The sequence below is a fragment of the Pleurodeles waltl genome, chromosome 6, assembly GCF_031143425.1.
Source record: "Pleurodeles waltl isolate 20211129_DDA chromosome 6, aPleWal1.hap1.20221129, whole genome shotgun sequence".
Classification (NCBI taxonomy): Eukaryota; Metazoa; Chordata; class Amphibia; order Caudata; family Salamandridae; genus Pleurodeles; species Pleurodeles waltl.
Genome location: NC_090445.1, coordinates 383,700,656 through 383,724,132, shown reverse-complemented (window position 1 = coordinate 383,724,132; position 23,477 = coordinate 383,700,656).

The window sequence follows — 23,477 nt, the reverse complement described above, 5'->3', positions numbered from 1 at the left end:
ATAAAGTACCTTTATCTTTAGTAACTCTGAGTATTGTGTTTTCTTATAATATTGTGCTATATGATACAAGTGGTATAGTAGGAGCTTTGCATGTCTCCTAGTTCAGCCTAAGCCGCTTTGCCATAGCTACCTTCTATCAGCCTAAGCTGCTAGAAACACCTCTATTCTACTAATAAGGGATAACTGGACCTGATACAGAGTGTAAGTACCACAGTGTACCCACTATAAGCCAGGCCAGCCTCCTACATTGGTGGTGCAGCGGTGGGATAAGTACTTGCAACTGCTTTACCACTTTGTCATTTGGTACTTTTCATAATAGAATCATATACCAAATAATTCAGTATGTGTACACTTAACCAAAAAAGTTTACTTTTCTATTCTAAAACTTTTAACAAAGTTTGAAAAAGTTTTTTCTCTGAGCTTTCTAAAGTTCAAAACTTTTTCTCTCACTATCCTTAAACCTTTTCCAAACATGTCTGTTGTAGAGCCCACTCCCAAAACTGTTAATGCAACATATGAGAGTTTAAACTAGGTTTAAGGGGTCTCTGCCTGGAAAGAGGTTTGAGTATAGGTAAGAATCCTACAAAAGAGTTTCTCTTTAACATGCTCATTGTAGATGACCAGAACCAGTCTGGCCCATCTCATGAGAGGTTAGAAAATGGGGAAGCTACCCAGTCAGACTCAGAGGAGTTCCATGAGGAAGCTGGGGAGGGTTCTTACAAGGTCCTGCCCCCTAGCAGGGCACTTAGTAACACTGGTAGTGTTAGATTTCCAACACCAGTAGGTCATCTTTCACCCCTAGAGGCCAGGTTACTAGGGTCCAGACATTTAGGGACACATCCCCCTCTGAAACTTCCAACATTTCCTCTGTGTCTAAACATTCCCAACCCACCCACCCTCAGGATAACTTGTTAGAAAGGGAACTCAAAAAAGTTGAGGGTAGAAGAGACCAGACTGAAGCTTAAACAGCAGCAGCTGGCCTTAGATAGGGAATCCCTAGACATAGAGAGGGAAAGACAGAGGTTGGGGTTAGTTCCCCATGGTGGCAGCGGCAGTATTTCTGATAGCAATCCTGTTAAAGAGCAAGATTCCAGGGATCTGCACAAGATAGTCCTCCCTTACAAGGAGGGGGATGACATTAATAAGTGGTTTGCTGCACTTGAGAGGGCCTGTATGGTACAGTTGGTCCCTCAAAGGCAGTGGGCTGCTATTTTGTGGCTATCTTTCACTGGAAACGGTAGGGATAGGATCCTTACTGTCAAAGAAAGTGATGCCAATAACTACAAAGTTTTGAAAGATGCACTCTTGGATGGATTTGGCTTAACCACTGAACAATACTGGATTAAGTTCAGAGACACCAGAAAAGAGTCTTCTCAAGACTGGACAGATTTTGTGGACTGTTCAGTGAAGGTCTTGGAAAGGTGGTTGCATGGCAATAAAGTTTCTGACTATGAAAGCCTGTACAATCTCATTCTGAGAGAGCATATTCTTAACAATTGTGTGTCTGATTTGTTACACCAGTACTTGGTAGACTCAGATCTGACCTCCCCCCAAGAATTGGGAAAGAAGGCAGACAAATGGGTCAGAACAAGAGTGCGCAGAAAAGTTCATACAGGAGGTGACAAGGATGGCAAAAAGAGGAAAATGGTGAGAAATCTCAGGATAAGCATGGGGATAAGGGTAAAACCAAAGATCCTTCTTCAAATCCTAAACACTCATCAGGGGGTGGGGATAAATCACATTCTTCCTCTTCTTCACAACACACACACACATTAAAAAGCCTTGTTGCTATGTGTGTAAAAATAAAGGCCATAGGCCAGGGGCTAAGTCCTGTCCAGGTAAACCCCCTGAGCGACCACCACTAATTCATCAAACTCTAGTGCCCCTAGCAGTAGTGGTAATAGTGGTGGGACTGCTGGCAACAGTCAAAATAAGGGTGTAGTTGGGTTCACTTATGGGTCCATCATAGAAACTCGGGTAGTCAGTCCCAAGACAGTTTCTGTCACACCTGGTGGCATTGGCCTTGCCACACTGGTTGCTTGTCCCCTTACAATGAATAAGTACAGGCAGACAGTTTCAATAAATGGTGTTGAGGCCCAGGCCTACAGGGACACACGTGGCAGTATCACTTTGGTGACTGAAAACCTAGTGTCTCCTGAAAAACACATCATTGGACAACAGTACAAGATTATTGATGTCCATAACTCCACTAACTTTCTTCCCTTAGCTATAATTCAGTTTAGTTGGGGTAGAGTTACTAGCCTTAAGCAGGTGGTAGTATCACCTAGCTTACCTGTAGACTGTCTCTTAGGTAATGACCTAGCGGCCTCAGGTTGGGCTGAGGTAGAGTTTAATACCCAAGCAGCCATGCTGGGTATCCCTGGGGAGTTGCTTCCTCTCATTTCAGCTGAAATGAAAAAGCAAAGGTGAAAAAAGGCCTGAAAACTCAGGATCCTTCTCCAACAACAGGTAAAAGGGGCATCAAAGTATCCCGTACCCACCCTGCCATTCAGGATACCATTCCTGTGGTGGGAGAAACCTCTACTGGGGTGGCACCTGTACCAAGGGAATCATCAGCTGGCATAGCTGTACTCCCTGTGGTGGAAGAACCTCTCTGTGGGATAACAAATATTGGTGAGAAAAAGTGCACCATTTTAGTTAACATGGAGCATCCCTCCAACCCTTTCAGAGAAACTTTAGTGCAGCAACCCTGCACTGCCTCACAACAATTAGGGCAACAGCCCTTCCCTAGTGTGGAGCTCATAAGACAGCATCCCTGACCTGCTCCAACTCAAGAGAAACAGCAATCCTGTTCTCTCTTACAGCCATATGGACAAAGTTTTTGCCCAGCTATGGCTTTACTGAGACAGCATCCCTGTCTGGCATTCTCATCATTTGATATAGGTCTAGTGGACAATTCCCACTGCTCTAACCTAAAACATACTAATAGGAACTCTGAAAATATAACTTCACATTGCTGGCTAGCTACAAAACTTCACACAGGGTGGTTTACATCCCCACAGGGAAGTAACCATATAGTGGATGATAAAGGGAGTAACCAATCTATTGCAGAGCTACTCTCTACGTATCACCGCTTAGACAATAAAGACTCAACTGGCCAAGGTTAGCCTTATTGTCCTTTGTTTGGGGGGGGGGGTTGTGTAGGAAGGTAGCCCTTTTCTAGCCTTGTTACCCCCACTTTTGGCCTGTTTGAGAGTATATGTCAGGGTGTTTTTACTGTCTCACTGGGATCCTGTTAGCCCGGGCCCAGTGCTCATAGTGAAACCCTATGTTGCTAGTGTGTTTGATATGTGTCACTGGGATCCTGCTAGCCAGGACCCCAGTACTCATATGTTTGTGGCCTGTATGTGTTCCCTGTTTGGTGCCTAACTGTATCACTGAGGCTCTGCTAACCAGAACCTCAGTGTTTAAGCTCTCTCTGCTTTCTAAATTTGTCAATGCAGGCTAGTGACTAAATTTACCAATTCTCATTGGCACACTGGTACACCCATATAATCCCCTTGTATATGGTACTTAGGTACCCAGGGTATTGGGGTTGCAGGAGATCCCTATGGGCTGCAGCATTTCTTTTGCAACCCATAGGGAACTCAGACAATTCTTACATAGGCCTGCCACTGCAGCCTGAGTGAAATAACTTCCACGTTATTTCACAGCTATTTTTCACTGCACATAAGTAACTTATAAGTCACCTATATGTCTAACCCTCACTTGGTGAAGGTTGGGTGCCAAGTTACTTAGTGTGTGGGCACCCTGGCACTAGCCAAGGTGCCCCCACATCGTTCAGGGCAAATTCCCCGAACTTTGTAAGTGCGGGGACACCATTACACGCGTGTACTATACATAGGTCACTACCTATGTATAGCGTCACAATGGTAACTCCGAACATGGCCATGTAACATGTCTAATTTGGGGGGACAATTCCATGATCCCCCGGGTCTCTAGCACAGAACCCGGGTGCTGTCAAACTGCCTTTCCAGGTTTCCACTGCAGCTGCTGCTGCTGCCAACCCCTCAGATAGCATTCTGCCCTCCTGGGGTCTGGGCAGCCCTGGCCCAGCAAGGCAGAACAAAGGATTTCCTCTGAGAGAGGGTATTACACCCTCTCCCTTTGGGAATAGGTGTGAAGAGCTGGGGAGGAGTATCCTCCCCGAGCCTCTGGAAATGCTTTGATGGCCACAGATGGTGCCCATCTCTGCATAAGCCAGTCTACACCGGTTCAGGGATCCCCCAGCCCTACTCTGGTGCAAAACTGGACAAAGGAAAGGGGAGTGACCACTCCCCTGACCAGTACCTCCCAGGGGAGGTGCCCAGAGCTCCTCCAGTGTGTCCCAGACCTCTGCCATCTTGGAAACAAAGGTGTTGGGGGCACACTGGACGGCTCTGAGTGGTCAGTGCCAGCAGGTGACATCAGAGACCCCCTCTGATAGGCTCTTACCTCTCTTGGAAGCCAATCCTCCTTTCTTGGTAGCCAAACCTCCTTTTCTGGCTAGTTAGGGTCTCTCCTCTGGGCTATTCTTCAGATAACGAATGCAAGAGCTCACCAAAGTTACTCTGCACTTCCCTCTTCGACTTCTGCCAAGTATCGACCGCTGACTGCTCCCAGACACCTGCAAAACCGCAACAAAGTAGCAAGTCATCCTGCCGGCCTTCTTGACTGTTTCCTGGTGGTGCATGCTCTGGGGGCTGTCTGCCTTCACCCTGCACTGGAAGACAAGAAGAAATCTCCCGTGGGTCGACGGAATCTTCCCCTTGCTAACGCAGGTACCAAAAGACTGCATCACCGTCGTGGGACCCTCTTTTTGTGGCTCTGAGTTCTCAGATCTTCCAAGTGCCTGCTCTGGTACTTCCGCGGGTGCTGCCTGCTTCTTCAGGGGCTCTCTGAGTTGCTGAGTGCCCCCTCTGTCTCCTCCTCCAAGGGGCGACATCCTGGTCCTTCCTGGTCCCCAGCAGTACCCAAAAACCTCTACCGCGACCCTTGCAGCTAGCAAGGCTTGTTTGCCGTATTTCTGCATGGAAACACTTCTACAACATCCAGCACGCCGTGGGACATCTTCCATCCAAGAAGAAGTTCCTAGCCCCTTTCGTTGTTGCAGAACATTCGGCCTCTTCCACCCTGAGGCAGCCATTTTGCACCTTCATCCGGGGTTTTCTGTGCTCCTGCCCCCCTGGACAATATCGCAACTCTTAGACTTGGTCCCCTTCCTTTCCAGGTCCTCAGGTCCAGGAATCCGTCTTCAGTGTTTTACTGGTGCTTGAGGTTCTTGCAGAATCCCCCTATCACGACTATTCTGTCTTTCTGGGGTAGTAGGGTAACTTTACTCCTACTTTTCAGGGTCTTTGGGTAGGGTATCTTGGACACCCTTACTGTTTTCATACATTCCCAGCAGCCCTCTACAAGCTCCCATAGGTCTGGGGTCCATTCGTGATTCGCATTCCACTTTTGGAGTATATGGTTTGTGTTGCCCCTAGACCTATGTCTACCATTGCATCTTATTGTGATTCTACATTGTTTGCACTACTTTTCTTACTGTTACTTACCTGTTTTGGGTTTGTGTACATATAACTTGTGTATATTACTTACCTCCTAAGTGAGGGTATTCTCTGAGATACTTTTGGCATATTGTCACTAAAATAAAGTACCTTTATTTTTAGTAACTCTGAGTATTGTGTTTTCTTATGATATTGTGCTATATGATGTAAGTGGTATAGTAGGAGCTTTGCATGTCTCCTAGTTCAGCCTAAGCTGCTTTGCCATAGCTACCTTCTATCAGCTTAAGCTGCTAAAAACACCTCTATTCTACTAATAAGGGATTACCCTCTGTAAGCCAGGCCAGCCTCCTACATCTACTCATCATATTTAAGTACTTTTAAAGTAAAACGAGAAAGCAGAATTTTATTGGCACACTGTATTTTGCCAGATATGAATCCTGTGGTCCAGCAGCATTATGTAAAACGAATGTTTAAGTAATCAGAATTAAAGCAGTCGTAGCTGGCGACTGGGCAAAGTGGTGGGGGGTAACAAAACAAAAATAAAAAATATATGTAAAAAAAATTTACCTTCTGTGCACCACCTCAATGTTGCTCTCTAACACACTGCAGGCACAAGCTCCCAGCCTGCCCTGCAGCCAATCCTGATGCTGCTCAGAGCAGCGTTATGATTGACTGAAGCGCCCTGGCTGGGCACTCCAAGACAAAGTGGGAGCCTGGGACTTTTCTCTCCAACCCAGCAACACAGTGCCGGGTTGGAGAAAGCCCTCTGCGCATGTGTGTTTTTCCGGCCCAAGACGGCCTGTCAAACATACATGCACACTGAGGGAAGTGCTCTGTGCACTCCACTCAGTGCTCGTCACCCCCATTGCCTCACCTCTTTAAAAATAAAACAATAATAAACATTGTTTATTGTTGTTTTATTTTTAAAGTTTGCAGCTGTAGCTGCTGCTTGTGGGGGGGTGACACTCCTCCACCATAGCCGAAGAGCCATCCCTGAATTAAAGGTATAAGCATTCTATACAATTGTCTCTGCAAGTCTCTGAAATCATTCTTGATCTATCATCCTGAAGTACACTGCCTTCCATCTTTCTATAAATACTCCTCTACAGCTCTTTCTCCAGGTTTTTTACGCTAGGCTAGAGCTTAGTGTCAAAGAGAGAAGGATTTAGGGGGTCATTATGACCTTGGCAGTCACTAGAGTGACAGGGTCACTGTGGCGGTCGGACCGCTATGGTCGTGGCGGTCCGACCGCCACATTATGACTGTGGTGGAGCAGCCACAGTCCAACCTCCAACACCGCCAGGCTGCCGCCAGCCTGCTGCCTGGCGGTCCCGGCGGTTGTAATCCCCCAGGGCAGCACTGCAAGCAGCACTGCCCTGGGGATTGTGAGTCCCCATCCACCAGCCTGTCCATGGCGGTGAAAGGCTGGCAGAATGGGGTCTGGGGGGCACTTGGCATGGGCAGTGCAGGAGGCCCCATGCACAACCCCATTGCACATTTCACTGCCTTAATTATGGGCAGTGGAATGTGCGACGGGTGTTGCTTCACCATCTGCACCGCCACATAGTCGCCTACTCCATTAGGAGCTGACTACACTGTTAAGGCCCTGTTCCCCGCTGGACCGATGGACGGAAACACTATTTCCGCTGGCCGGCCCATCGGGGAACTCAACATAGGACTAGCATGGTTCAGGCTGCCCGTGTGGCCTGAAGGCGGAATGACATTGGCATTCGCTGCCTGCCAATGTCATAAAGAGAGCCTTATTTTGGGGCACTTGGTTTCTCCAATGGACACCCTGTCAGATCTTGTCAAGGAAGCAAGAGCATGGGGAATACTCTGCATCTGTGTACGAAAGTACCCTCTTTCTTGGCATGGTTACCCTCTGCCTGATGTTAGTGTGTTTGACTGTGTTCACTGGAATCCTGTTAACTAGGACCCCAGTGATTATGTCTCTCTCCCAAAACTCTGTATTTCATCCACAATTGGCACACTGGTGCCCCATCAAAAGTCCCTAGTGTATGGTACCTAGGTACCCAGGGCATTGGGGTTCCAGGGGATCCCTATGGGCTGCAGCATATAGTTTGCCACCCATAGGGAGCCCAAGCAAAGGGTTCTGCAGGACTGCCATTGCAGCCTGCATGAAAAGGTGCAACCACCCTTTCACTGCCACTTATCACTACACCAGGTCACTTATAAGTCACCTCTATGCAGACCTTCTAGCCCAGAGGACAGGGTGCAAAGTACCTCTGTGTGAGGGAACCCCTGCACTAGCAGTGGTGCCCCCACAAACTCCAGGCCCATGTTTCCAGACTACATAAGTGCTGGGACCCAATTTAAGGCATGTAATGGACAGAGGTCAGTACCTATGTCCAGCTACATAGTGGTAACTCCGAACATAGGCAAACATGTTGAAATCATACCCCAATGCTTTTGCAAGCATTGGTTGTCTGATTCCATGCACCCTGGGGACTCGTTACAGGATCCCCGTATTGCGATTACAGCCTTATGAAGGTTTCCAGGCAGCCCAAGCTGCTGCCACATCACTGAACGGTTTCTTCCTTCCTGTTGCTTGAGATGCTCAAGCCCAGGAAGTCAGAACAAAGGATTTCCTTTGGGATAGGGGTGTTACACACTCTCCCTTTGGAAATAGGTGTTACAGGCTCGGGAAGTATAGCCTCCCCAAGCCACTAGCAATGCTTTGAAAGGCATATTTGGTGCCCTCCTTGCATAAACCAGTCTACACCAGTTCAGGGACCCCCAGTTCCTGTTCTGGTGCAAATCTGGACAAGGGAAAGGGGAGTGACCACTCCCCTGTCCATCACCACCCCAGGGTTGGTGCTCAGAGCTCCTCCAGAGGGTCCCTGGGTGTTGCCATCTTGGATTCAAGGTTGGCAGGGAACTCTGGGAGCACCTGAGTGGCCAAAGCCAGCAGGTGATTTCAAAGCCCCTTCCTAATAGGTGGCCACCCAATTAAGTGACCAATCCCCCTTTCAGGGCTATTTAGGGTCTCTCTCTTGGGTGCTTCTTCAGATTCAGATTGCAAGACTCAAGCAGGAGTCCTCTGCACCCTCCACTTTGACTTTTGACAGTAGAAACTGCATCTGGACTCTTCAGGACCCTGCAAGCTGCAACAAAGAAGCAATACATCTTCTGCAACATTGTATATATGGCTCCTTCCAGCAACTGCAACATTACCCCAGTCGTGCATCCTCTGAGGACAGTGCATCTTCAGCCTGTATCAGAAGAAAGATGGAATCTCCCTTGGGGTGAAGGAGTCACTTCCCTGCTTTTGCAGGCACCAACTGCATTGACGGCCAGCTGTGTGGATCTCCTCTCCTGCCAAGCTGCATGTATTCTGCATCGCGGATGGTTGACTGAAGTGGTCACCACAGTCCTCCCTCCCAGATGTCCAACTTGGGTGGAGGTAAGCCCTTGCCTGCCCACACAGGACAGTACCCCTGTGCACCACGTCCTTTGCAGCTACCAAGGCTTATTGGCATCTTTTCCATGAGATCTTCGAGCATCGTGAAGCTCAAGCCCCTGGCACTCTATCCTGTGACACACAGTATAGGAGGCTGGCCTGGCTTGTAGTGGGTACCAGAGGTACTTACACCTTGTGCCAGGTCCAGTTATCCCTTATTAGTGTAGAAGAGGTGTTTCTAGCAGCTTAGACTGATAGAAGGTAGCTATGGAAAAGCAGCTTAGGCTGAACTAGGAGACATGTAAAGCTCCTACTATACCACTTATATCATATGCACAATATCATAGGAAAACACAATACACAGAGTTACTAAAAATAAAGGTACTTTATTTTTATGACAATATGCCAAAAGTATCTCAGTGAGTACCCTCAGTAAGAAGGTAAGTTATATACACAAGTTATATGTACACAAACCAAAATTAGGTAAGTAATAGCAAGAAAAGTAATGCAAACAGTGTAGGATCACAATAGGTTGCAATAGGAGCACATAGGTCTAGGGGCAACACAAACCATATACTCCAAAAGTGGAATTCGAATCACGAATGGACCCCAGACCTATGGGAGCTTGTAGAGGGTCGCTGGGACTGTAAGAAAACAGTGAGGGTTAGAAAAATACCCCACCACAAGATGCTGAAAAGTAGGAGTAAAGTGCACCTACTACCACCAAGGATCACAGAAGTCGTGATAGGGGGATTCTGCAGGAAGAACAAACACCAGCAATTCAACAACAGTGGATTTCCAGACATGAGTACCTGTAAGACAAGGGGACCAAGTCCAATAGTCGCAACAGTGTTGAGAGTGGGCAGGAGCCCAGGAAATGCCAGCTGAAGATGCAAGGAAGCTGCCACCAATTGGAAGAAGTTTGGAGTTCTGCAAGAAAGAAGAGGACTAGGAACTTCTCCTTTGGAAGACAGATGTCCCACGTCGCGATGAAGCTTGCAGAGTTATTCCCAAGAGTCGCAGTAGAGGTTTTTGGGTGCTGCTGTGGCCCAGGAGGGACCAGAATGTTGCCACTTGGAGGAGGAGACAGAGGGGGTGCCCAGCAACTCAGGGAGCCCTCACAAAAGCAGGCAGCACCCGCCAAAGTACCCTAACAGGCACTTAGAAGAAAAGTGAACCGGAGTCCACGTGAAGTCACAAAAGGGAGTCCCACGATGCCAGAGGACAACACTGCAGGAAGGAGTGCCGGGGACCCAGGCTTGGCTGTGCATAAAGGAAATCCTGGAAGAGTGCATAGGAGCCGGAGCAGCTGCAAATCACGCGGTACACAGCTTTGCAGTCTAGCCTGGCGAGGCAAGGACTTACCTCCACCAAACTTGGACTGAAGAGTCACTGGACTGTGCGAGTCACTTCGACAGAGTTGCTGTATTCAAGGGACCACGCTCGTCAGGATGAGAGGGGACCCAGAGGAACAGTGTTGCAGTATTTTGGTGCATGCGTTCGCAGGGGGAAATTTCCGTCGACCCACGGGAGATTTCTTCAGAGTTTCTGATGCAGGGTGAAGGCAGGCTACCCCCAGAGCATGCACCACCTGGAAACAGTCGAGAAAGCCAGCAGAATTAGGCGCTACAATGTTGCTGGTAGTCGTCTTGCTACTTTGTTGCGGTTTTGCAAGCGTCCTGGAGCAGTCAGCGATCGATCCTTTGGTAGGAGTGAAGAGAGAGATGCAGAGGAACTCTGGTGAGCTCTTGCATTCGTTATCTGAAAAATTCCCCAAAGCAGAGTCACTAAATAGCCAGAAAAGGAGGTTTGGCTACCAGGTTAGGAGGATTGGCTACCAAGAGAGGTAAGAACCTATCATAAGGAGCCTCTGACGTCACCTGCTGGCACTGGCCACTCAGAGCAGTCCAGTGTGCCCCCAACATCTCTGTTTCCAAGATGGCAGAGGTCTGGGACACACTGGAGGAGCTCTGGGGTCAGGGGAGTGGTCACTCCCCTTTCCTTTGTCCAGTTTCGCACCAGAGCAGGGCTGGGGGATCCCTGAACAGGTGTAGACTGGCTTATGCAGAGATGGACACCATCTGTTTCCATCAAAGCATTTCCAGAGGCTGGGGGACGCTACTCCTCCCCAGCCCTTCACACCTATTTCCAAAGGGAGAGGGTGTAATACCCTCTCTCAGAGGAAATCCTTTGTTCTGCCTTCCTGGACCAGGGCTGCCTGGACCCCAGGAGGGCAGAAACCTGTCTGAGGGGTTGGCAGCAGCAGCAGCTCCAGTGCAGACCCCGGAAAGGCAGTTTGGCAGTACCCGGGTTCTGTGCTAGAGACCCGGGGGATCATGGAATTGTCCCCCCAATACCAGGATGGTATTGGGGTGACAATTCCATGATCTTAGACATGTTACATGGCCATGTTCGGAGTTACCATTGTGACGCTATACATGGGTAGTGACCTATGTATAGTGCATGCGTGTAATGGTGTCCCCGCGCTCACAAAGTCCAGGGAATTTGCCCTGAATGATGTGGGGGCACCATGGCTAGTGCCAGGGTGCCTACACACTAAGTAACTTTGCACCCAACCTTCACCAGTGAAGGTTAGACATATAGGTGACTTATAAGTTACTTATGTGCAGTGGTAAATGGCTGTGAAATAACTTGGATGTTATTTCACGCAGGCTGCAGTGGCAGGCCTGTGTAAGAATTGTCAGAGCTCTCTATGGGTGGCAAAAAAAATGCTGCAGCCCATAGGGATCTCCTGGAACCCCAATATCCTGGGTACCTCAGTACCATATACAAGGGAATTATATGGTTGTACCAGTATGCCAATGTGAATTGGTAAATTTAGCCATTAGCCTGTTAGTGACAAAATTCCCCAAAGCAGAGTCGCTAAATAGCCAGAAAAGGAGGTTTGGCTACCAAGTTAGGAGGATTGGCTACCAAGAGAGGTAAGAGCCTATCAGAAGGAGCCTCTGATGTCACCTGCTGGCACTGGCCACTCAGGGCAGTCCAGTGTGCCCCCAACACCTCTGTTTCCAAGATGGCAGAGGTCTGGGACACACTGGAGGAGCTCTGGGGTTAGGGGAGTGGTCACTCCCCTTTCCTTTGTCCAGTTTCGTGCCAGAGCAGGGCTGGGGGATCCCTGAACCGGTGTAGACTGGGTTATGCAGAGATGGACACCATCTGTGCCCATCAAAGCATTTCCAGTGGCTGGGGGAGGCTACTCCTCCCCAGCCCTTCGCACCTATTTCCTAAGGGAGAGGGTGTAACACCCTCTCTCTGAGGAAATCCTTTGTTCTGCCTTCCTGGGCCAGGGCTGCCTGGACCCCAGGAGGGCAGAAACCTATCTGAGGGGTTGGCAGCAGCAGCAGCTCCAGTGCAGACCCCGGAAAGGCAGTTTGGCAGTACCCGGGTTCTGTGCAGGAGACCCGGGGGATCATGGACTTGTCCCACCAATTCCAGAATGGTATTGGGGTGACAATTCCATGATCTTAGACATGTTACATGGCCATGTTCGGAGTTACCATTGTGACGCTATACATAGGCAGTGACCTATGTATAGTGCATGCGTGTAATGGTGTCCCCGCGCTCACAAAGTCCAGGGAATTTGCCCTGAACGATGTGGGGGCACCATGGCTAGTGCCAGGGTGCCCACACACTAAGTAACTTTGCACCCAACCTTCACCAGTGAAGGTTAGACATATAGGTGACTTATAAGTTACTTATGTGCAGTGGTAAATGGCTGTGAAATAACTTGGATATTATTTCACGCAGGCTGCAGTGGCAGGCCTGTGTAAGAATTGTCAGAGCTCCCTATGGGTGGCAAAAAAAATGCTGCAGCCCATAGGGATCTCCTGGAACCCCAATATCCTGGGTACCTCAGTACCATATACAAGGGAATAATATGGTTGTACCAGTATGCCAATGTGAATTGGTAAATTTAGTCATTAGCCTGTTAGTGACAAAATTCCCCAAAGCAGAGTCGCTAAATAGCCAGAAAAGGAGGTTTGGCTACGAAGTTAGGAGGATTGGCTACCAAGAGAGGTAAGAGCCTATCAGAAGGAGCATCTGATGTCACCTGCTGGCACTGGCCACTCAGGGCAGTCCAGTGTGCCCCCAACACCTCTGTTTCCAAGATGGCAGAGGTCTGGGACACACTGGAGGAGCCCTGGGGTCAGGGGAGTGGTCACTCCCCTTTCCTTTGTCCAGTTTTGTGCCAGAGCAGGGCTGGGGGATCCCTGAACCGGTGTAGACTGGCTTATGCAGAGATGGACACCATCTGTGCCCATCAAAGCATTTCCAGAGGCTGGGGAGGCTACTCCTCCCCAGCCCTTCACACCTATTTCCTAAGGGAGAGGGTGTAACACCCTCTCTCTGAGGAAATCCTTTGTTCTGCCTTCCTGGGCCAGGGCTGCCTGGACCCCAGGAGGGCAGAAACCTGTCTGAGGGGTTGGCAGCAGCAGCAGCTCCAGTGCAGACCCCGGAAAGGCAGTTTGGCAGTACCCGGGTTCTGTGCTAGAGACCCGGGGGATCATGGACTTGTCCCCCCAATACCAGAATGGTATTGGGGTGACAATTCCATGATCTTAGACATGTTACATGGTCATGTTCGGAGTTACCATTGTGACGCTATACATAGACAGTGACCTATTTATAGTGCATGCGTGTAATGGTGTCCCCGCGCTCACAAAGTCCAGGGAATTTGCCCTGAACGATGTGGGGGCACCATGGCTAGTGGCAGGGTGCCCACACACTAAGTAACTTTGCACCCAACCTTCACCAGTGAAGGTTAGACATATAGGTGACTTATAAGTTACTTATGTGCAGTGGTAAATGGCTGTGAAATAACTTGGATGTTATTTCATGCAGGCTGCACTGGCAGGCCTGTGTAAGAATTGTCAGAGCTCCCTATGGGTGGCAAAATAAATGCTGCAGTCCATAGGGATCTCCTGGAACCCCAATATCCTGGGTACCTCAGTACCATATACAAGGGAATTATATGGTTGTACCAGTATGCCAATGTGAATTGGTAAATTTAGTCTCTAGCCTGTTAGTGACACATTTGGAAAGCAGAGAGAGCATAACCACTGAGGTTCTGGTTAGCAGAGCCTCAGTGAGACAGTTAGGCATCACACAGGGAACACATACAGGGCACATACTTATGAGCACTGGGGCCCTGCCTGGCAGGGTCCCAGTGACACATAGACTAAAACAACATATATACAGTGAAATATGGGGGTAACATGCCAGGCAAGATGGTACTTTCCTGCACACAGCTCCCTGCATAGTTCTCCGGCTGCTTGGGAGCATTTTTTGTAGTGGTGCATGGGCTTCCTCTGCGAGTATTGTGTCCTCCTTCTGTGGGACTCTTATGGGTGCTCCCTGGTCTTCTGTGGGCTCTCTGTGTTGCTGAGGGCCCATCTGACTTCTTCTCCTGGGAAGAGTCCACCTGGTCGTTCCTCGTTCCATGAAAGTGGCAGCACCACTTTCTGCTAACCTAAAGGTTTGGTGTGCCAAACTTGTTGGCAGAATCCAAAGACGCAAACCCAACTGCAATCCTCCTTCCGGCGTGGGACATCACATGCATCCTCCAGGAACTCGATTTCATTTTCTTGGGTACCATGCTGACTCTCCTTCTTCACCGTTGACTCATCACTTGCACCATCAGTCTGGTGTGTAGGGGCTTCTGCCCTTCCTGGACTCTGCTGTGCTTCTTGAACTTGTTCCCCTTCTTCCACAGGTCCTCTTGTCTAGGAATCCATTGTTGGTGTCTTGGAGTCCCTTCTGGGTTTTGCATTATTCTTCTTTCCTTTCAAGTGGGCGTTCTGGGGAATTTGCAGTGATTTACTCCTGCTTTCCTGGTCGCTGGGGTGGGTTGTGGTATTTACCTTTGGGCTTTCCTAGTACTCCGCTCCCCTCTACACACTCCACTTACCTAGGTGGGGGACCGTCTTTCACATTCATTTTTTTTTAGTATATGGTTTGGGCTCTCCCTAGGGCTATTTCTCTCTATTGTGATTGGGATTCCAGGAGCTCCCTATGGGTGGCAAAAAAAATGCTGCAGCTCATAAGGATCTCCTGGAACCCCAATACCCTGGGTACCTAGGTACCATATACCGGGGAATTATAAGGGTGTTCCAGTGTGCCAATCAGAATTGATAAAAATGGCCACTAGCCTATAGTGACAATTTTAAAGGCAGAGAGAGCATAAGCACTGAGGTTCTGGTTAGCAGAGCCTAAGTGACACAGTTAGTCACTACACAGGTACACACATTCAGGCCACAAACTATGAGCACTGGGGTCCTGGCTAGCAGGATCCCAGTGAGACAGGCAAAAACAAACTTACCTATATGTAAAAATGGGGGTAACATACCAGCCAAGATGGTACTTTCCTACACTCCCCCTCCTCCTCCTCCCTCACAGTCACATCCACGCTTATACCTACATGCACTGCATCAACAGCCACCACCTCACTTGCAGACACCTTCACAACATCCATTCACATGTTCTGTTTGTCCTCTCCCACCCTGTCTGTCCCCCCAAGAAACACAAACGCTCACACTCAGACACCCAACAGCCATCCACCTCACACATGCACTCTGTCTATTCACCTGCACCCAAGTCAAGCAAATGTACACCCTCTACAAAAACTACCTCTACCTCCACTCCCATACCTCCTCCCACATCCCTCCCCAACATCCCTAGGAAGGTTTTCCTTGCCCATTATGACCTCTTACCCCCCTTCCTCCATCCTGCCCATAAGTGCAGGGTCCCAATGACCCAGCCCAGCACCTCAGCCAACCTATCTGCCACTGCTCCCACAAAGCCACCAAGAAATCTGCTGCTGGCACTAAGGGGCCCCTGAGTGGGACAGCAGCCACTCCCAATTAGACCACACCTCCACCCCAAAAAAGGAGGTCTAGGGTGGCGAAACCTAAGGGACAGAGGAGGGGGTCAGTGGAGGCACCTCCTAGACCTTGAAGCAAGGACACAAGTCATATGACAAAGGACAAGGGGGGTCATCACAAGAAAGAACCCAAGGATCCCCCTTCACCACCTGGAAGCAAGAAGATCTCTCCATCACCTGAGGGCATGTAGCCCAGTCTCCAAAGAGTATGTCCAAACACTCTCCTCTAGTGACTATTGGGCAAGGAGCCCCCTCCAGAACCAATGGGCATGATACCCACTCCAGGGACTGTGGCCTTACACTCCCCTCCCCTGACTAATGGGCAAGGAGCCCCCTCCAGAACCAGCGGGCATGATACCTACTCTAGCTGAGGTGCCCCCCAACCCCCTTCCCCCTGACGCGCTTGTCTATTTCCAACATGATGCCCCTGAATAGTGGAGTGCAGATTATATCAGGAGTCAAGTTGGGCTTGGACTACGCCCTTTGGCCATGTGGCCCTTTGGTACTTTGGACTGGCCATTAACCCAATCTGTACATTGAAGTCTGCATTCTGATTTCATAATTCATTATGGTGGCTGTTGGCAGCAAGCTACAGTGTTTTTACTTAAGATTTTTGTCCTTGCATTTTTTGCTTATGGGTCCTGTAACTGTCGATGTACTGTGAAGCTGGTTGTGTGTGTGGGGTGTTGCACGTGTCACTTTCTGTTTCCTCCCTCCCTCCCTTGTGTGCTAGGTGGCTGTACTCACCGCCGTCGTCGGCGTTGGTGCTCCAGGATGGCCATGGCATTTTAGAGCATCAGGAAGGCTTGGAGTTCCGGTTACATGGTGGCTGCGGAGTCCTCTGAGCTTTCGTTTTTTGTGATATGCTTCCACCAGGCTTTTGATGGTGTTGCTAATGCCCCGGAAATCCTGGCAGTTTGCTTTGTCATTATATGGTGGGTGGTATCTTGACTTCTGCCTGGCTATAGGTGGCTACCGCCATGGTTGGTGGTGTTACGGCACTGGCAGTTGGTGTGGTACATTAGCTGTCTATGGGAGGTTTCACCACAATGGACATAATTTGGTGGTAGTTACCGCCAGGCTGTTGGCGGTATTATTGCCACTTTTACAGTCACAGTCAGTACACCACCAATGTCATGATGACCACCTATATCTATGGCTTAAAACGAACTACTTGATACATGGCTGGAACTATTTATGGTTCTGCCTAACATTGTCTACCTTATTTCTATGGATTGGTTTTGTGACTGTTTTTTTCTTACTTATAAATGGTCATTACATTCCTGAACGCGCAATTGTAGCACCAGTGGATAAAGTTTTAACTCCACATCATTCCTCACACAAGGTCCGCAGAGACCTGTCCCTGGTGAACATTTCAGCTGTACCCATTTCTGATGGGATTGTGTAGGACAATGTTCCTTTTGAAAAATACGGGCCTACTGAGGTCATTCAAATTCCATATGTATTCAAAATATCCATGATAGATGTTATCACACCCAGTGTTGTATCTGATGATTGGGATGTCCAGACAGTTGATTCTATGTTAATTGAAATGAAGGACTATTCAGTATTTGAAAGTGATGATGTATATGTAAATACAATGAATTATGGGAAAATGTTCTGCTATAATAATTACTACCTGCACCGTGCAACTAGTCATAGGCCTATACTTAATTACACAAAGTGGGAACATTGTTAAACGCCACCGGTGGGGAACCCAAACATTTTTTTAAAAAAATTCACTTATTTTTCTGGGCATGACACAAGAAATGCTGAGTCATATTTTTTCAAATTGCCCCCATCAAAAATTAGGAAAATGTTGCTAACAGACACAAAACTGATATATTCAGATGCCTTTTTTTCCCGACTTACCATTAAAGTATACAATCAATGGAAGAACAATATTGATTTAAAGAGTGTATGGGGGACACAAGATTGGCAAATACAGGGTAGGGAAGCCTTGTTCAGAGCGTGCCTGATTCCTGTACAAATGATTTTTTTAACTGACACTGTTCAACAGATGTCCTACCTCGGGTTAGCAAAAATAAAAAAAATGAACACGCTCAGTAACCCCACACCGGCTAAATTTAATGATTGGCAATTCTTCCTGAATAACACAGAAGAAGAGCTGGATGCAAAAGTTCAGGCTGGTACCTATAATTCTTCACTTTCTATTCCCGGCGGGTGGTTAGTTTGGCCAATAGACACCAATGGATGTCAGGCTCATATTTTAGACTCATCTGGGGTTTTAAGATTAGCCGGCTAGATCCTCACTTCATCTTAGGTCAACACACGGGGTTAGTTACTACATACAGTGTGGAGAAAGTGTGTCAACAATGGGTACAGTCTAACATGTTAGCTGAAGTTAAAGAACACCTGAAAACACTTTCTGAAGATGTAGACTTACAGGACTTCCTGTTAGGTCCTAGGAAACAGCGCTCTAAAAGATTTGTATATGCTATGTATAATAAGATATGGAAACTTTCTCAGATAGAAGCTGCTGCACGTTTAAGGCAGATAGATAAGGAAAACTTAGAAAAGGCTTTGGTGTTTGTCGATATTTGTATGAACACCCTGTCCAACAGAATTTATTCACTCACCATAGTGTCATCTATGATTGATATCATTCAGTCAGACATGTCCCCTTTATACCATGGACAAAATCAGCTGCGTTCTATTATGCAGCTTGGTTGGATGTTACAAACATTGAAAAATGGGCGTGTTCCATGGAGATACATTAACAGTAGTGAATTGTTCGCTGCTTTTAATTTATCCGAGAAACAACAGACAATGGCCAAAAGGGAAGAGAGTTTAACTATGCGTCATATAGAAAAGTTGGGAAAATTGCCTTTTACGATAGCAGGGAGTCCTTCGACCTTCATACATGGCATTATTAATCTGACCATATCCATCTTTCGTTTTTCGAAATGCTTGAAACATCTTGCCGTGGGCAGGTATGAGCATTTGGGCAATAGCTATATTAAGGAAGAGTGGGAGTTGCCTTTTGATTATAAATGTCTGAACGGTGAAACAGAGGTCTTTCTTAGCAGAAGCAAATGTGAGACTACTGTTAGTCATTCTAGGATCTGCAAGAAGGTGTGCCTTCATGGCCACAGCAATGCGGGTGTTGCGAACTTGGCCTTTTTTCTGAAGGGTACTCCTGTTTCTTTGATTCGACCATCATTTCATGTACTTTCCAATGGCAGTTATGTGGTGTTGAGCGTTCAAGCTGTTGCGGAATGCAACCGGGCATTGCCTACACAATTTCGGTCTCTAAGGTCGTTACATGTTGTGGACATGTTTTATTCCCCCCCACATAAGAGATAAACGTATCAGAAATGTGGCCTCACTTTGATACTATTAATGTAAATTATGACAAGCTGAGCAGACTAAAGGCGCTACTGTTTCAGAAACAGGTCGCGTTGACATCTGCTAGAGAGACGTATGTTCTCCAGATTGTGACATCATCAGCCGAGATACAATCCCTATTAAATATCAACTTCACAAAGCACTTTGGTGAGCTGGTATCCAGAATTTTCAACGCCTCGAGCACTACTGGGATTGTCCATTTCTTTAAGGCTGTTGGGTCTGGATTTGTGTCCATCTTCCAGACTATCTTCGGAGTCATCCCGTCGGCCAGCCATTCACTGTTTTCAAGTGTGTTTGGTGGCTTTCCTGTAATTTTGGCATTATTGGGTGGAATACTACTGCTATTTTTTCTGATTCACAGTGGTTGTTTCTTTACAGCTGAACGGAGCAAAGGAGCCGCTGCCACCAGCACAACTGCGCCATGAACACATGGTTTAGATCTTCTATGTTTCCTTGCTGGCGGAATTAGAGGATAATTGGTCAATGTCATTTGGGCTACTCCTCTGGTGCGTGCAGCCTGTCTTTCACTGCGTATGGTGCTTCTTTGAACATTTGCCAACAGTGTGTCTTGCCGTCTTGCCAGTTTCTCCTGTGGACCAAGAACTGCTGATGTCCCTGATGAGGGTTCATACACGGTCGTGCCCCATGAGACTGAGGCTGATCCGCGAGGCCACTTATGAACACTCAGAGTTGGCTCTTCCATCTACGGACAATCGCACTGATGCAGGGGGACCTGCACATGAGATTATTGCACACTTTTGTTCCGTGAATCCATCTGCCCAAGTGATTGATCCTACATCATATGATTTGGCCTCATTTTTGTATGACTTTTTAACAGGTGACTTCGGAGCTAGTCTTCAAGTTCAATACTATAGTTCCACGCCACAGTGATTGGAAATCGTTTGTCTAATTAACATCCAATGTATGATCTTACTTTGGCCTGCTGTGCTTGTCATGGTTGACTTTAAGTCTCTTTAGTATGTTTTTTTTTATTACATTTAATTTTAACTATGTTTTTAACTTTGGTTTTTATGCTTCGCTTTTAGTCTAGAAAAGCTTTTTTAGCTTTTTGGATTCTCTCACCTTCGGTGGCGTCCAGTAATGGCATCATACTTGTTATGGAAATGGGGAGGTTGTAGTGAATCCTAGTTTGTTTTAATGGGATTACAGGAGTTAGCTTAGCCTTTGGCTTGCAGACTCCTGCCCCCGTCACCTAGTGACTTTTAACCTACTTAGCTTGCTCTGTCTTAGACCATTTATTTAATTAATTCTTCTAAGATGGCTGCCTTATTTACAGTTAGGCCCTTTTGTTGAGAGTTATGTTATCAGTGTCACCGCGCTATGGCGTCAACTCATGCGACAAAGACAAACAAACTGTAGGTGCTTACATTAGAAATTACTGTCCCAAGCATGCGGTGTTATCTATTGTTTTGGAACAACAGACGTCAGGGGTCCAAGTAGATCTGTAGAAATATATCACACTTTAGACAGATAAGCAGAGGGAATCCGACCAGATACCATTGCTGCTGTTGATGCTGCACGTCGCCTTAACGATGACCCAGACTTCGTGTTCTTCCGAAGTCTGAGCTCGAGACCTCATTTCAAGGTAACCATGGTTTGGGACTCCTTCCAGGGACATGGCATTGGCAGATTAGGTGTAACATACCTGTGAGAAAGTAGCCTCTTTCTAGCCTTGTTACCCCCACTTTTGGCCTGTTTGTGAGTGTATGTCAGGGTGTTTTCACTGTCTCACTGGGATCCTGCCAGGCAGGGCCCAGTGCTCATAGTGAAAACCCTATGTTTTCAGTATGTTTGTTATGTGTCACTGGGACCCTGTTAGCCAGGACGCCAGGGCTCATAAGTTTGTGACCTATATGTATGTGTTCCCTGTGTGATGCCTAACTGTCTCACTGAGGCTCTGCTAACCAGAACCTCAGTGGTTATGCTCTCTCTGTACAAATTGTCACTAACAGGCTAGTGACCAATTTCACCAATTTACATTGGCATACTGGAACACCCTTATAATTCCCTAGTATATGGTACTGAGGTACCCAAGGTATTGGGGTTCCAGGAGATCCCTATGGGCTGCAGCATTTCTTTTGCCACCCATAGGGAGCTCTGACAATTCTTACACAGGCCTGCCACTGCAGCCTGAGTGAAATAACGTCCACGTTATTTCACAGCCATTTACCACTGCACTTAAGTAACTTATAAGTCACCTATATGTCTAACCTTTACCTGGTAAAGGTTGGGTGCTAAGTTACTTAGTGTGTGGGCACCCTGGCACTAGCCAAGGTGCCACCACATTGTTCAGGGCAAATTCCCCTGACTTTGTGAGTGCGGGGACACCATTACACGTGTGCACTATACATAGGTCACGACATATGTATAGCGTCACAATGGTAACTCCGAACATGGCCATGTAACATGTCTGAGATCATGGAATTGTCACCCCAATGACATTCTGGCATTGGGGAGACAATTCCATGATCCCCCGAGTCTCTAGCACAGACCCGGGTACTGCCAAACTACCTTTCCCGGGGTTTCACTGCAGCTGCTGCCAACCCCTCAGACAGGTTTCTGCCCTCCTGGGGTCCAGCCAGGCTTGGCCCAGGAAGGCAGAACAAAGGACTTCCTCAGAGAGAGGGTGTTACACCCTCTCCCTTTGGAAAAAGGTGTCAGGGCTGGGGAGGAGTAGCCTCCCCCAGCCTCTGGAAATGCTTTGATGGGCACAGATGGTGCCCATCTCTGCATAAGCCAGTCTACACCGGTTCAGGGATCCCCCAGCCCTGCTCTGGCGCGAAACTGGACAAAGGAAAGGGGAGTGACCACTCCCCTGACCTGCACCTCCCCTGGGAGGTGCCCAGAGCTCCTCCAGTGTGCTCCAGACCTCTGCCATCTTGGAAACAGAGGTGCTGCTGGCACACTGGACTCCTCTGAGTAGCCAGTGCCAGCAGGTGACGTCAGAGACTCCTTCTGATAGGCTCCTCCAGGTGTTGCTAGCCTATCCTCTCTCCTAAGTAGCCAAACCTCCTTTTCTGGCTATTTAGGGTCTCTGCTTTGGGGAATTCTTTAGATAACTAATGCAAGAGCTCATCAGAGTTCCTCTGCATCTCTCTCTTCACCTTCTGCCAAGGAATCGACCGCTGACTGCTCTGGAAGCCTGCAAAACTGCAACAAAGTAGCAAAGACGGCTACTGCGACCTTGTAACGCTGATCCGGCCACCTTCTCGACTGTTTTCCTGGTGGTGCATGCTGTGGGGGTAGTCTGCCTCCTCTCTGCACTAGAATCTCCGAAGAAATCTCCCGTGGGTTGACCAAAGAACTGCATCACTGGTCCTCTGGGTCTCCTCTCAGCACAACGAACGAGGTCCCTTGAACTCAGCAACTCTGTCCAAGTGACTCCACAGTCCAGTGACTCTTCAGTCCAAATTTGGTGGAGGTAAGTCCTTGCCTCCCCACGATAGACTGCATTGCTGGGTACCGCGTGATTTGCAGCTTCTCCGGCTCCTATGCACTCTTCCAGGATTTCCTTTGTGCACAGCCAAGCCTGGGTCCCCGACACTCTAACCTGCAGTGCACGACCTCCTGAGTTGTCCTCCGGCGTCGTGGGACCTTCCTTTGTGACTTCGGGTGAGCTTCAGTTCACTCCTCTTTGTAGTGCCTGTTCTGGCACTTCTGTGGGTGGTGCTTGCTTCTGAGTGGGTTCTTTGTCTTGCTGGACGCCCCCTCTGTCTCCTCACGCAATTGGCGACATCCTGGTCCCTCCTGGGCCACAGCAGCATCCAAAAACCCTAACCGTGACCCTTGCAGCTAGCAAGGCTTGTTTGTGGTCTTTCTGCACAGAAACACCTCTGCAAGTTTATTCACGATGTGGGACATCCATCTTCCAAAGGGGAAGTTTCTAGCCCTTGTTGTTCTTGCAGAATCCACAGCTTCTACCCTCCGGTGGCAGCTTCTTGTCACCCACAGCTGGCATTTCCTGGGCATCTGCCCACTCCTGACTTGATCGTGACTTTTGGACTTGGTCCCCTTTTTCCACAGGTACTCTCATCCAGAAATCCATTGTTGTTGCATTGCTGGTGTTGGTCTTCCTTGCAGAATTCCCCTATCACGACTTCTGTGCTCTCTGGGTAACTTAGGTGCACTTTGCACCCACTTTTCAGGGTCTTGGGGTGGGCTATTTTTCTAACCCTCACTGTTTTCTTACAGTCCCAGCGACCCTCTACAAGGTCACATAGGTTTGGGGTCCATTCGTGGTTCGCATTCCACTTCT